Raw genomic sequence first — 15905 nt, forward strand, 5'->3', positions numbered from 1 at the left:
AACACAAACCCCATACTAATTTGGGCATGGTTTCAACTGCACTGAATCTGAGCCAGAAACAAGTCAGCTCAGCTGTCTAACACTTCTGATATTGTGGGATCAGAGACATATGTAGTTGTTTTCAAATTGATGCAAAATCCTTATATGGATTAAGCAAGCTCTTCCAAAATGATGTTCCCTAGATGTATTGGATTTCAACTTCCAGTATTCCCAGTCTTTGAGCATATGGGCTGGGAATTCTTGGAGGTGAAACTGAAGGGTTTCAACTGAACAGTAGCAGCTGAAAAGTATTTTATAGACTATACACTGGAATGTATAGTCTATATATAATTTTTTAGTCTACACAGTATATAATAATTTTGCCACTTGGACTTTTTATTTTTTACTCCTATTTATATTATTTATTACTGTAATTTTATATTGTATATTTTATTCATTGTATGATTGTTGTTTTAATTGATTACTGTAAACTGCTCAGAGTCCCCTGAAGGGAGGAGATGGGCGGGGACAAATTGGACAAACAAACAAACAAACAAACAAATAAATAAATGTGAGCATTTCAACTTCAAGCATGTGTAAAGTTTCAGAACTGAGGAAACCAGTAAAAATATCGAGAGTAACATAATCTTGTGACAAGGAAAGTTTCAGGACAGGCCATCAGAAGACCACATCAGTTTCCTACAAATCTCCAGATAGGTTGGGTTATAACTTCCATCATCTTAGCTACCATCTAGCAGGCGTCAGACAGTCAGACAGTACAGATGACTAGAAGTGGGAAGAGTGTTTTTACACTTAAAAAACAAAACAAAGAGGCAAATGGAGTTGAATTAATTCTGAAAATAGTCCCACTTGCTTTCTAGTTTCAATTTCTGTTCAAAACAAATAATCAGACGAGCACTCAAGGCAACCCTTCTGTTTCTTTGAGGCTTTCCTGACACAAACAGTTTGGCTATATTCCTTTCTATGCAAAAAACAAAACCAGCATATGTTCCATTATTTTATAAATGCTGCAGAGATTTTTCCTTCTTTTAATCATGCAAAAAAGGGATACTTAAACCATATTGCAAATGTCTGACAAAACTTCACTGAATATCAGAAGCACAATAATATACAACCATCCATTTCTTAATATTCCACAAACACCCCTCTCTAGCTGGAGCCACAGATCTTTAATTTACTTGTAACATGGAAAGGTCATCTGAAAAGAGAATTCTCAGTGATGTTACTAATCCAAGTAGGAGCAGCAAGCAGCTGTATTTTATTGTTCTTTTCCAGGCATCTCAGTGTTTTGTGTAAGCTGAACTATTAACTGGGCTTTTGTTTGGCTTTGTTGCTGAAAAAAAAAAAAGTTGGGGCACAGTTATTCGGGACTGAATAGCACATGCAAGTAATTTGCCTCTAGTCCCAGATGCCAATCATCAACACTGGCAGACATGGAAACTCTTGCCTGCAAACCTTATCCTACCTACTAAGCCAGTTCATCTAGCCTATGAGACCTCAAGCATCTCAAAGCCTCTTTCAAGTTCTACCCCAAGTTCTTTCACCTATTATCATATTTTTTCATAGCCTTATAAATATGCTTTATCTCTGCCATTCTGCACCTTCCTGCACCTGAAGGTGTATAGTAGTTTAAGATTGCTCAAGTTGTATATGCCAGGCATCTCATCTCATCTGTGCTAAGGTTGCATAACCCTTATTACTTCTACATCACTCTTGCTGGTATGAGCATTTTCCACTTAACTCATAACAGTTATACTAGATAGATGAACATGATATATTTATATTCATTTATTTAGACTGAATAAGACTGGATGAATTCAATGTATGTTCAAATACTAAAAAATGGAGACTTAATGGAATGTGCAAACTATTGTACAAAATTCTTAATTTCACATGCTAGCAAAATAATTCTTAGGACCATCCAGTGAAGATTAGACCCAATATGAAAAAGGAGATGCCAGATGCTCAAGCTGACTTTAGAAAAGGCTGAGGAACACAAGAAATTATTACTGACACACCTTGGATAATTGAGAAAGCCAAAGAATATCAAAAGTAAAGTAGTATGTGCTTCACTGATTAGAGAAAGGCCTTTGATAGTGTTGAATATGTCAAAGTGTGGATTGTGCTTAGAAAAAACTAATTGTCCTCATGAAAAACCTGTATACAGATCAGGAAGCCACAGTATGGACAGAACATGGTGAAACGGACTGACTCTAGGTTGGTATACTCTCCTCTTATTTATTCAATCTATATGCTGAATATATATTAAGGGAAGCTGAATTGGAAGAAGTTGAACCTAGTTTTAGGAAGAAACATCAATAACTTGAGCTCCCTGTGGAGGACCTAATTAAACCTGTAGTTCATCAGCTATAGTTAGATCAACTTTTAAGTAATGATAAGTTTGCAATGGTAGTTCATAATCTTCTAATATCAATATCTGATTTCAGTGCAGAATTCTCAGACTTGGCACCCTCCAGATGCATTTGGCTATACATCTGGAACACACAATGTTGGGAAAGCTGTAGTATGTGATTGAGCTAAATTTGAGAAATGTGCCAGTGTGCTTATTAGCAGGTAATTGCTACACTAATCACATTACACTGATCTTGACTGACTTGCATCTATTAGTTTTTTGCTTCTGGGCCAACTCATATATTATTTACAAATAGTCTTCAAAATACTGGACAGTTTTAGATATCTAAAGGTAGTCTGTTTCAAAACCTGTTCAAATTTGTTTATCCACCAAAATCATTCAGGGCCATCATTCCAATTTCTCCAGCTTTAAAAGTGAGGTGAGTGATGAAGGAGATAGGGCCTTATCAATGGTAGTGCTATATCTCTGAAACATACTTCCTGTACAAATTCAGTGAGCATCATTCCTGATTTCTTTTAGAAGAAAAATTATTCTCAGGTCTCTCCATGATAGTTACTACCTATTAGTTTAGATTTCCTCAAGTTGGTGCTTCCTAGTTGTGCTGGATTACTGTTTCCATAATTTATAATCAGCACAGTAGGAGTTGAAGTTGTAGTCTAATACATATGGAGAGGACAATTCTGCATTTGCTTATTCCCTTTCCTAATTTAGTTCTGATCTGGGTGTTAGTTTGTAGATAGATAGATATAGATAGATAGATGATAGAGATAAAAGATAGATAGACAGGCAGAGAAATGCACAATATAAGCAATATTTTAAAAAATGATTTAACCTTTTTTTAAGATGTATTCAATCAGACTCTCATCACTTTACAAAATGAGAGATTAAGATGCATGCAGTTTCATATATGCATCTGTGTGTGTTTGCACGCTTGTGTGTGCATGGTGTGTTTCTGGAAAAAGAATGTATTCAGGCCATCCCAAGAAATGGCCATCCAATTTGAATGCAGTGAGTCTGCCAGTTTTGATTACTGTATCCTCATTAGTAGCCAAGCTTAATCAGGCCCGAGACAGAAGACAGTCTTTTTATTCTCGTGACAAAAAAGCCTGCACAGCAGTGTTTCTTCCTCAGCTTTTGTCTAAGTAAGAGCAAACAATTGTGAAAACTGACAGTATCATAAAAGGACAGTCTTCAATACTTGGCAGTTGGCAGACTGAAAACGCTTTTGGCTGAAAGCAGCTTTTTCCTGGGATATAAATGCTCAAAACAGGGTATTGACCTCATCTCACTGGGAAAGGGCTATGAAGCTTTACAGGGAGAGTAAATACTTTCTGGCAATGAGATTATAGGGGATTATATGCTATTTGCTGTCATTCATGACAGTTCAGAAATGACAGGAAAAGAATTACAGGGTTTGTGAATTGAACAGTCAGATTCCTACAGCATGTATTGGTACAAGCAATGTGAACTTTAGCAGAGTTTCCAAGAATAGTATCTTCAAGACCAAATCTGCTGATTCAAACATACTGTAGTAAGCCATTTAATTATGGTTTATTAAATAAATTAGAGGTTTAGAAAAGGTCCTAAGACCTTTCCAGTACAGAATGAAGTCCTTCCCCCAACTTCCAGAAGAAGACTATAATATTAGGGCTGGATAAAAGCAATGATCAATGTTGTATATAAATGTACCAAGCAATAATGAAGATCCTTCCAGTCTTTTCATGTACATGTGGGGAAGCTTCCCCTCAGGAGGGAGGCAGATAAATGACCGCTCTCCCTGTCTTAGGATACTATATTTTATACTTGATAACTGCTTGCTCATTCTTGATAGATATATTCCTCCCCCTTCCCCACAAAACTGTTCATAGACCCTGATCTTTAAAAAGAAGGAATAATTGGGCATGTGCAATTTTCATACGTTAAACTTACTGCTATTCTTGTATCTATAGAAATTAAATGGAGTTTGGTTGTGTTACACTGATATGAAAATAAGCAACTTTTAAAAATAGTATCAATAAATCAATTTGTATGCTGCTTCAATCAGCAAAGTAATTCTAGTTGGCTTATATTACCTCTACAAATATAGAAGTAATGAAAATAAGAAAAACCAGACAATAACACATACCACATTGGGGAGAGTAATATAATATATAACAACCAGAAATAAACTAGAGAGTAGAACATTCACCATACCCCAGGGCCTGCAGGAAAAGCCAACTTTTATGAAAGCCCAACAGGGTCAGGGCCAACATACCTCAGGAGAACACTGTTCTACAGATGAGGTGTAGTTACCGAGGCAGAACCTCTCACAGAGTGCCCACAAGATGACAGTGCTTTAGAGTGGAATCTGGAGTGTGCCAGCTCTTTCAGATCTTAGTGGTTGGGCAGAAAACTCAGGAGAAAAATGGTCCCATAGGTAACAAGGTCCTAAGCCAAGTAGGGCTTTAATGAAACAGCCAACACCTTGAATTACATCAGGAATCTCACTGGTAGCCAATGCAGTTTGCAGAACAGAGGTGTCTGTGTAGAGATATCTGGGTATCATAATTCCATTTTCTTGATTTTCTGGAGAGAGAAGTGACAGGCAGAATAGAATGTAACAGAACAACTAACCATAGCGTGGGCAGCAGAACAGGTTTCTATCACTGCATTTTTCTCTTTCTTTGCCCTTTCCTCTTCCTTCCCAAATGCTGTGGGCAAACTTAAGGTTCACTGCTTCAGCACATGGGCTGCAGGGCAGGTAATATAAGAGCACCATTTTCTGCTCTTTGCATATACAGTTGGGTTCTCTGGATTACAACCTGGTAGCCTTACCAAAACAGGTGGAAAAAAATTATGTCTCCCCTGCTCCAAGTATTACCCTCTTACCTCATTCTTCACTGAATCCCTCAGGAGCTTCCATTAAACTGAAATGACTATATTCCACTGTGTGCCCTTTTCCTACCTAAAGCTTCCTCTGACCTTCTGCAGAGATCATTGACTGAATAACAAAACAGTTGTACCTGGCAATTCATTTTCATTCAAATTGGAAAACAATTTAAGTTGAGAATAGATTCCACATTGGATGACATGCTGTTTGTCTTACTAATTAAACAGAGTTGGAATGAAATGAGACATTCTTTAATTTCATATCACTGGCTCATGACTGCCATTCTCTCTGGCAATATTCATACTTAGTATCAGTAGTAAGTGTAAAAGAAAACTATTTCCCCAATATCAGAGTCAGGGCTAAGTACACAGATGTTTTGGATAAAGAGATCAGCTCAGGAATTTTTCTTATTTAGAGGGGCAGATCTCCAGCACTTCCAATCTTGGGCCCTATCACTCACTTCTCTCTCTGTCATCTCCAAGGCCAGAATTCCTTTATACATGAAGGATAAGAGTGGCTGAAGGACTCTGGAATAAGTGTGGCAGATGTCCACCTATACTGACTCCATGCTGCTAATCAATTGTATAAGAACATGATGCCCCAAATCCAAAGCGGGAGCAATGAGTTTAAAACATACTGTTTAATACATGAGTTTAAAACATGCTGTTTTCTTAGGCATGCATACCCAGGTATGTGCAAGAAGCCATTGCTGGATCCAACAGTACTGGACTATTTTTATCCAGTCTCCAACTCTTTTAGGTAAGGTTGTTGACAAGGTGGTTGGTCTGTAGCTTCAGAGGCTCTATTTGAAACATTATCTCGACCCTTTACAGTTGCTTTCAAGTGGGGACATGATACAGAGACAGCATTCATCACACTGGTTGATGATCAATGGCAGAACTGGGATAGTAGTGGTTCTTGAATCTTTCGACAGCTTTCAATGCCATTGATCATGGTATCCTTCTGGCCATCTATCTGCAGAAATTGGGAGTGGGAGGCACAGTGCTGTGGTATTTTTCTCCTATTTTTATGGTTGTTTTCAGTTGGTGTAGATGGGGGAGCAGAGGTTGAATCAAACCTTGATTTGTGGGGTGTCACAGGACAAATAAGCAGGGTTAGGACTCTTGGGAAGGGAAAGGTAAGGGATTTTAAGGGGTGAAATGGGTATCATACTTCCAAAAGGCTTAAGGCATTTAAAATGCCAAAAAAACACATGAAGGGGTTGAAATTGTTGGCCATGTTGGCATTTCTTTTTTCTTTTTTGCATGGACCAAGCCACTAGGTTACCATGGTAATTGAGTACTTTCTTAAGTATCGGCAGGGTGAAGAGGTCGAACTTAATTGTCCTCAGTTTGGGTGTTAATAGCTGCATTGCCTGGGGGAGGGCAGCTTGCCTGGGCTTGTTTAGTTTTGCTTTTGCAGCCTCTCAGCCTCTCTGAGCACATGTGAATGCACAGCTTGTAAAATATGTTTTTGTGCTTTCTGTAAATAAATTTATTTTTATAGAAATGCCTGGTGTGTGATTTTTCTGATCTCTCAGGCCAAATGCTTTCTAACAGTCTGAGGCCAAATGCTTTCTAACAGGCCATACCTGTTTGGGAAGGGGCTGTAGAAAGGATGCTGCAGCAGGTTATATGCAGCCATCTGGGCTGCATTTTTTGAACCCTTGTGTGAGGCTAAATTCTTCACACTACAGGACAATTTAAACCAAGCTTTACCAAATTGGTGCCTTTCAGATGCAATGGACTATAACTCCTCTTAGTAATAGCCATCCAAGTTAAGGGTTGTTGTTTTTTTTTTGGTACATTTGAGTCAGTGTTGACTCCTGGCGACTGCTTGGACAAGTCCCTGCAGTTTCCCTGGCAAGATTTTCAGAAGTGGTTTGCCATTGTCTCCTTCCCAGGGCTGAAAGACAGGGACTGGACCAAGGTCACCCAGCTGGCTTCGTATCTCAAGTGGGACTAGAACTCAGCTTCCCAGTTTCTAGCCTGCTGCCTTAGCCACTACACCAAACTGGCTCTCCAGTTAAGGATTAGCTAATATATGTGTTTGTGTGTGTGTGTGTGTGTGTATGTACTGTATGTATGTATGTGTGTGTGCATATAAATAAATAAATACAGCAAGAGGGATTGAGTCTGAGAGACCCTGTGATTCAATATGTGAAATCTCTTTCTTCTCGTAAGATGCTACATATATTCTGAGACCATTTTTCGCAAGTCCTGAAGAGAGGCTGAGGCTGTTCTCCTAAGCTTTTTCCAGAAGTTGAATTATGTAGAGACCAGCCAGAGAGACTTCTATTTGCAGAATTAGGTCCACTAAGCCTAGGCATCTCTAGGAGTAGAGGTAGAACAAAAGGAGGAGGAAAATTTCCTTCTCTTATTCTGCGCATCTTCACTGCTATTATAGGAAGGGAATATGTTCTATGCTTAACAAATATATAAATTGATATTAAAGGCCCTGGGTTGTCAGCTGCTGCTGTTGAATGCCAGGTCATTATGTAATAAGGCCACCCTTATCCATGATCTGATTATGGATGAGAAAGCTGACCTGGCATGTATTACGGAGACCTGACTGGGAGAGAAAGGGGGAGTCCCCCTTTCTTAGATGTGCCCAGCTGGTTTCCAGGTGTGGCACCAGCTGAGACCCCAGGGTAGGGGCGGTGGGGTGGCGATGGTCATCCAAGATACTTCGGAGGCATCCAGGGGTGCTGCTCCTCGGATTGCTGGGTGCAAGACCCTGTTTATTAAGTTGGGCACTAGGGATCAGTTTGGACTGTTGCTATTGTACCAGCTTCCCTGCTGCGTAGCAACCTCCCTGCCTGAGCTTCTTGACTCCATGGCTGGGTTTGCAGTGGAGTTCCCCAGGCTTATGGTCTTGGGGGACTTCAACTTGTCATCTCTGGGCACGGGTCTGAGGTAGCTTGGGAGTTCACGGCCACCATGACAGCCATGGTCCTGTCCCAAGTCATCCAGGGCCTGATACATAATGGTGGTCATTTGCCTGACCTGGTTTTTCTGTCAGAGCAGTGGCAGCATGTTTTGGAATTGGGGGAGATCCTGGTTTCTCCCGTGTCATGGTCAGATCACTTCCTGGTGAGCCTCCAATTCTCTAGCACTACCCCCCTCCACAGGGAGGCTTGGCCTTAGATTGGCCCATGCCAGGCAACTGATAGACCCGGTTGGGTTTCAGAGGGAGCTTGGGGTTGTTCCGGGAAGTCTGCTGCATGGTCCGACTGAAGCCTTGGTGGCTGCATGGAATGAGAGAGCAACCATGATATGGATTGGATTGCACTTGAGTGGCCTCTCTGTGCCCATGGCTGCCATAGCTCCCCGTGGTATACGAAAAGCTGAGGAAGCTTAAGAGGGCTAAGAGATGCCTAGAGCACCACTGGGAGAAGGTGGGAGTGAAGACAATCAAGTAGAGCCGCTATTAGAGCCTACTTTGTGGCAGTAAAGGCAGCAAAACTGAGTTATTTCTCTGCTCTTATTGCATATGCAGACTGTCTCCCTGTCACCCTATTTTGGGTGACCTGATCCCTCCTTGGAGGGAGTAATACTGGGTTTTACCTACAGAGTCGCTCTGAGGAATATGCTGCACTTCTAGTGGGTAAAGTTACTCACATTCGCTGTATATTGGACTCCGGCTTTATGGCAGCACCAGTGGAGGCCATGGGCTAAGTCTTTCATGGTTATCTGGAGGGAGTTTGATCCTGTTGCACCTGAGGAAGTGGACAGGGCCCTTGCGGCTGCTTTTTGGGGTCTTTGAAGCATGCCTTCTCTGCAGTAGCTCCTGCCATTTGGAACTTCCTTCCCCCAGAGGTGAGACAGGCCACCTCTGTCCTGGACTTTCAAAAAAGATTAAAGACCTGGTTTTGCCAACAGGCTTGGAATGGAAGGGGGAATAGCTATACTTGAGGATGGCTAGCACCCTGGTGTGACTTCTGATGGACCTACTATATTCACAGTCCAATAAAGAACTCTCGCCCATCTTGATTCCATTACATTCTTACTTTTATTGTATTTATTGTATTTATAACTGTTTTGGTCCATCATTTCATTATTTCATGTCCCCTCTGCTGCAAGTACTAGGACCTTCATCTACATTCCCCATGTATCTGTAAGTTGAAAGATTTCAGAATGAATTTGTGTACAAAGGAGTAAGAAGAGTTGGTTAGCAATACTCAGCCAATGGAGGAAAGGGAGTCTGGCAGTTTTATCAATGGGGAAATTACCCAGTGAACTGGCTGGGGTAGGATCAAGACCTGAAGAGCCAGAAGGAGAAGATGGCTTGGATAGAGAATATCCAGTCCAGGAGGAAATATCACATAAGCAGCAGAAAGTGAAGAGTGAGAAAAACTGCTACAAGCCTAGGTGTCCACAGAAGGGACTAACAATGTGAATTTCAGTGTCACAGCACAAACCATATTATGCATATTTATTTGTTTAGCAAATTTATATAGCCGCCCATCTCATCAAAAGTGACTCTGGGCAGCATACAACAATCAGATAAAACAGCCAATATAAAAACAACAGATTAAAATATTTATTTATTTAATCCTGCCTTTATTATTTTTATAAATAACTCAAGGCAGCAAACATACCGAATACTCCTTCCTCCTCCTAGTTTCCCCACAACAACCCTCTGTGGTGGATTGGGCTGAGAGAGAGTGACTGGCCCAAGGTCACCCAGCCAGCTTTCATGCCTATAAACACTGCATTAATAAATATCATAAAAAACCAAGATACAAACAATAGATGAAGGGAGATATACTTGTACCTGATGTTGGAATGCAAGTACAAAAGGTAAGACACACATCATAACATCAGGACACCTGTTTTGACATTTTCACACCATCATGGTTTATATTGGACATCTATGGCTACAAGCGACTTTTGCAGACACAACTATTGTTTTGGGGCATTTTGCAAGGGAAGAAAGAATTGGTCCATTTAATTATGTACTTACTTTTGAAATGTACTGCACCCCTTTAAGAAGATGGATTTCTAGTTTTTCAACAAACCTTCTTTACAGGACACAAGAAGATTCATCCCAGTGAGTTCAATTGCATGATAGCTGGAAACCAGTGCCAAGCTTTGTTTAAAGTATCTTACAAAAGGATTATATTCTAGAGGTGACGGACTCGTCCCTGGGGGAGCTGGGGGTGTTGACGACCGACAGGAAGCTCTGGCGTGGGCTGGTCCATGAAGTCACGAAGAGTCGGAAGCGACTAAACGAATAAACAACAACAAACAAAAGGATTGGAAAGATTCCTACTTAGCTTTCTCAGGGGAGCTGTCTTCTTGAATCTAGGAAAATGTTTGTGCTAAAAGAGTAGCTTCATTAAGGTATGGCTTCCCTTGGTGGATATAGGAACTTATGGAATTAATGTATTATTTGATTCACATCAAATTACAGTATTTTATTAATAATTATTTGATTTTATTAATATTCATGGAAAAGCAAACAATTGAAACATGTCCACAGATAAAAAAAGTCTTAACTGTCACTGTCACCATGTACCTCAGCTACATAGATTTCCCATAGGCCTCTTCCTTCAGCTGGTTGACCAGCTCAGCCAGTTGACCAGCTTCTCAATCAAATCTATAGCTTTTCCATCCCAAAAATATCAAGAGGTCCCAAAATATGAAGAACCCCTCACATTAGGTTACCCAGGGAAAATTACTGTTCTAGGCTATTTATTTCCTACTATAACTGGCAGTGTTCTTGAGGTACCTTACATGTGTAATGATAAAAACACAAATACTTTTCTATGATATATAAGTGCAGGGAATTTGTAGAAAAGGGGCACCATTCAATTCTGCAGATGCCAGCCTGCTATTTAAGCAGCAGTTGCTTGGACCTGTTCCAAAATTCTTGTCAAATAGAAAGTGAAGAGGAAAGGTTGAGATTCTACCTGCTGTTTCTACCCTGCCAATGTGTCAGTCTTCTAATTTTCTGAATAGGGCCTGCCTGTGAAAGGTAAAGGTGAAAGGTCCCCTGTGCAAGCACTGAGTCATGTCTGACCCTTTGGGGGGTGCCACTTTCACAATGTTTTCTTGACAGACTATAGAGCGGGGTGGTTTGCCATTGCCTTCCCAACTCGTCACCTTCCCCAGCAAGCTGGGTACTCATTTTATCGACCTCGGAAGGAGGAAAGGCTGAGTTGACCTGAGCCAGCTACCCAAGAATCCAGCTCCTGCTGGGATCAAACTCAGGTGGTGGGGAGAGTTTCGGCTGCAATACTGTTGCCTACCACTCAGTGCCAAACAAGGCATTGCAGTGCATAAACTCAGGCTTTCATTCAGTCACTTCCGACTCTTCGTGACTTCATGGACCAGCCCATGCCAGAGCTTCCTGTCGGTCATCAACACCCCCAGCTCCCCCAGGGACGAGTCCATCACCTCTAGAATATCATCCATCCATCTTGCCCTTGGTCGGCCCCTCTTCCTTTTGCCTTCCACTCTCCCTAGCATCAGCATCTTCTCAGGGTGTCCTGTCTTCTCATTATGTGGCCAAAGTATTTCAGTTTTGCCTTTAATATCATTCCCTCAAGTGAGCAGTCTGGCTTTACTTCCTGGAGTATGGATTGGTTTGATCTTCTTGCAGTCCAAGGCACTCTCAGATTTTATCTCCAACACCACAGTTCCAAAGCTTCTATCTTCCTTCTCTCAGCCTTCCTTATGGTCCAGCTCTTGCAGACATATGTTACTACTGGGAATACCATTGCTTTAACTATGCATACCTTTGTTGTCAGTGTGATGTCTCTGCTCTTAACTATTTTATTGAGATTTGTCATTGCTCTTCTCCCAAGGATTAAGCGTCTTCTGATTTCCTGACTGCAGTCAGCATCTGCAGTAATCTTTGCACCTAGAAATACAAAGTCTTTCACTGCCTCTACATTTTCTCCTTCTATTTGCCAGTTATCAATCAAGCTGGTTGCCATAATCTTGTTTTTTTTTGAGGTTTAGCTGCAAGCCAGCTTTTGCAGTTTCTTCTTTCACCTTCATCATAAGGCTCCTCAGTTCCTCTTCACTTTCAGCCATCAGAGTGGTATCATCTGCATATCTGAGATTGTTAATGTTTCTTCTAGCAATTTTAACTCCAGCCTTGGATTCCTCAAGCCCAGCATGTTGTATGATGTGTTCTGCATACAAATTGAATAGGTAGGATGAGAGTGTACAACCCTGCCATACTCCTTTCCCAATCTTAAACCAGTCCATTGTTCCATGGTCTCTTCTTACTGTTGCTACTTGGTCGTCAACAGATTCCTCAGGAGGCAGACAAGATGACTTGGTATCCCCATACCACTAAGAACTTGCCACAATTTGTTATGGTTCACACAGTCAAAGGCTTTAGAATAGTCAATAAAACAGAAAGAGACATTTTTCTGAAACTCCCTGGCTTTTTCCATTATCCAGTGGATATTGGCAATTTGGTCCCTAGTTCCTCTGCCTTTTCTAAACTCAGCTTGTACATCTGGCAATTCTTGCTCCATGAATTGCTGAAGTCTACCTTGCAGGATCTTGAGCATTACCTTACTGGCATGTGAAATGAGTGCCACTGTTCGATAGTTTGAACATTCTTCAGTGTTTCCCTTTTTTGGTATGGGGATATAAGTTGATTTTTTCCAATCTGATGGCCATTCTTGTGTTTTCCAAATTTGCTGGCATATAGCATGCATTACCTTGACAGCATCACCTTGCAAGATTTTGAACAGTTCAGCTGGGATACCGTCATCTCCTGCTGCCTTGTTATTAGCAATGCTTCTTAAGGGCCATTCAACCTCACTCTTCAAGATGTCTGGCTCTAGCTCACTGACCACACCGTCAAAGCTATCCCCGATATTGTTATCCTTGCTATACAGGTCTTCTGTATATTCTTGCCACCTTTTCTTGATCTCTTCTTCTTCTGTTAGGTCCTTGCCATCTTTGTTTTTGATCATACCCATTTTGGCATGGAATTTATCTCCAATGTTTCTAATTTTCTGGAAGAGGTCTCTTGTCCTTCCTATTCTATTGTCTTCTTCCACTTCTGCACATTGCTTGTTTAAAAATAATTCCTTGTCTCTTCTGGCTAACCTCTAGAATTCTGCATTTAATTGGGCATATCTCCCCCTATCACTGTTGCCTTTTGCTTTCCTTCTTTCTTGGGCTACTTCTAGTGTCTCAGCAGACAGCCATTTTGCCTTCTTGGTTTTCTCTTTCTTTGGGATGTATTTTTTGCTGCCTCTTGGACAATGTTGCAAACGTCTGTCCATAGTTCTTCCAGGACCCTATCTACTAAGTCCAGTCCCTTAAATCTATTCTTCACCTCCACTGCACATTCCTTAGGAATATTAGTGAGCTCATATCTAGCTGATAGGTGGGTCTTCCCTAATCTCTTTAGTCTGATCCTAAATTGTTCAATAAGAAGTTGGTGATCTGAACTACAGTCAGCTCCAGGTCTTGTTTTTACCGACTGTATAGATGTCTGCCACCTTTGGCTGCAAAGGATGTAGTCAATCTGATTTCGGTGTTGTCCATCTGGTGAAGTCCATGTATAAAGCCATCTCTTAAGTTGTTGGACCATACAATCTAGTGCTATGCAAAGAATGTTTTTGCTTCTGAGAAGAAGATCAGGTGTGTATAAATCAAGCAGAAGCAGGAAAGTGGACCCAACCGTATACTGATTTCAATTCTCCATGACTTGATTGGTTGCTTCGCAAGTCTATAAATCAGATTGATTTGTGATATCTGATAGAAGCGCAGAGGGCAGACTTGAAACTATCTGTCATTCTGTCACTGCAAATTTTAATGAATATCATAGCATTGAAGGTTATGAATTGATGAAGTTTTCTCTAAATAAATAAAAAAGACAAAAACATCCTAGCAGGAGAGATGTTTTATATTAATCTGAAACATCTTATGCATCTAAAAGTAATTGAACAAATATAGTGCATTCTTAGCACTCTGTTTCAGACAACTGATTTTGAAGCTATTTGTAAGCATTCACTTCTGTGCAGAATCACAGAACTACTGTGATATTCAGATTAAGTATTGTAAGTAGTCTCAATAAATATAAATAGATGAATGAGAAATAAATTTTAAAAAAGACAGTCCATAGTTGGCATATTATTTCTGTCAACCAAGACTATTGAGCACATAGTCTACATTATATTTCCTCAAGGCTTCTTGTCAGGTCCAGTCATCCATCTACTCTACTCTACTAGTGTTGATTCCTGTATTTCATTCTCCAAATCACTATGCACATAGAATTGTTTGTTGCTTTTCCTGGTATGTATTTATTTAATTTACTCTCTGGGTAGATGTATCTGCCAATTGGCTGTGTATCAATCGGGAGCAATAGAACCATTTTTATTCTAGTCTTTAACATAATTCTAAACAACAAAAATCCCTACTGAAGAACAAGGGGCAAGAACATTATCTTCACCTTTGCATCTACCCATGTTCTCATTCATTCACTCATGGAATTTCTATTCTGTCTTTCGCCTGAACAATTCAAGATGGTAAATGAAAGCAAATTAGGCTAAAAATCTCTTTTACAATGTAAAATAAAACTACTAAAAGAGCAGCAAAAAATGTTAAAATGCAGCAACAATTTTAATATTTAAAATAGTTTAATGTCAAAGATAGAACAAAGAGAGCATATAATAATCTAAATGCCCCCTTGTTTTAAAATAGGAGAAGGTCTTCAACATCTTCTAAAAGGATATTAATGAGGACTCCCTTTGGAAGGGAATTCCTTCCCAAGCTGTATCTATGTTAAAAAAATAATCACTTCTCTGAGCAGCTTTGTCTTATGGTGGAATGCAATAATGTTGTTTTATGTAAAATTAAAAGAATTAAATGTTTTAAATGAATCGTAAATCTCTGTAATAAAGTAATAAGTAAAATGCTATGCTACACATGTCCGTAACATATTCCACCATTAATAAGGGATCCCATTGTGTCTGGCCAAAAGCATCTAGTAGGATGAGTGGAGAAAAGGAACAGCTGCTTAGCTGGTCATGACTGTCCACCTTCGAATCAATTGATTGGACACTATTTGGCTGAGGAATGGGATGACTTAGGCAACCTAGTTTAATTTGAGTTAGATCTGATGTACAGTATATAGATTGAATGAGAATTCATATCAGACTATTAATCAGTAATTTTTATTCAACTCTAGTATCCACATAGCCATGCTTGACCACTATATACATATGGGTTCTCCTACTAATCCTGTTGGGATTATATTCAGAAAGCTCCATTGACTAAAATGGCAATGATGCCAATCTGGGAGATGGGTGTGCACAGCTAGTTTTCATTCCCTCCCATTACCCCACTTCTTGCTGGTCCAGTGCTTTTTGGATTGTTTTTGTTCATAAAGCCCCAGTTGCCTCATGGAGGTGCAGCTCAAACAGAGTCAGAAAAGTCCAAATTTTAATAACTCTTGGAAATAGCTCTTTCTGCTTATTCACAAGTACTTCTCAAATGTCCCCTAAGATTTTATAAGTGATTAAATGGCAAATTAAATATGTGCACACATGTGTATGTGCGTATATGTATAGTTATATAATTACATATGTCAATCTAACATTATAAGGGAATTTCTTTTCCACTCTGAAGAACTAAAAATAAATGTTATTTTGATCTGATGAAATGTCAGCACAAAGTCATCTCC

Source organism: Candoia aspera, chromosome 6, assembly GCF_035149785.1.
Source record: "Candoia aspera isolate rCanAsp1 chromosome 6, rCanAsp1.hap2, whole genome shotgun sequence".
Lineage (NCBI taxonomy): Eukaryota > Metazoa > Chordata > Lepidosauria > Squamata > Boidae > Candoia > Candoia aspera.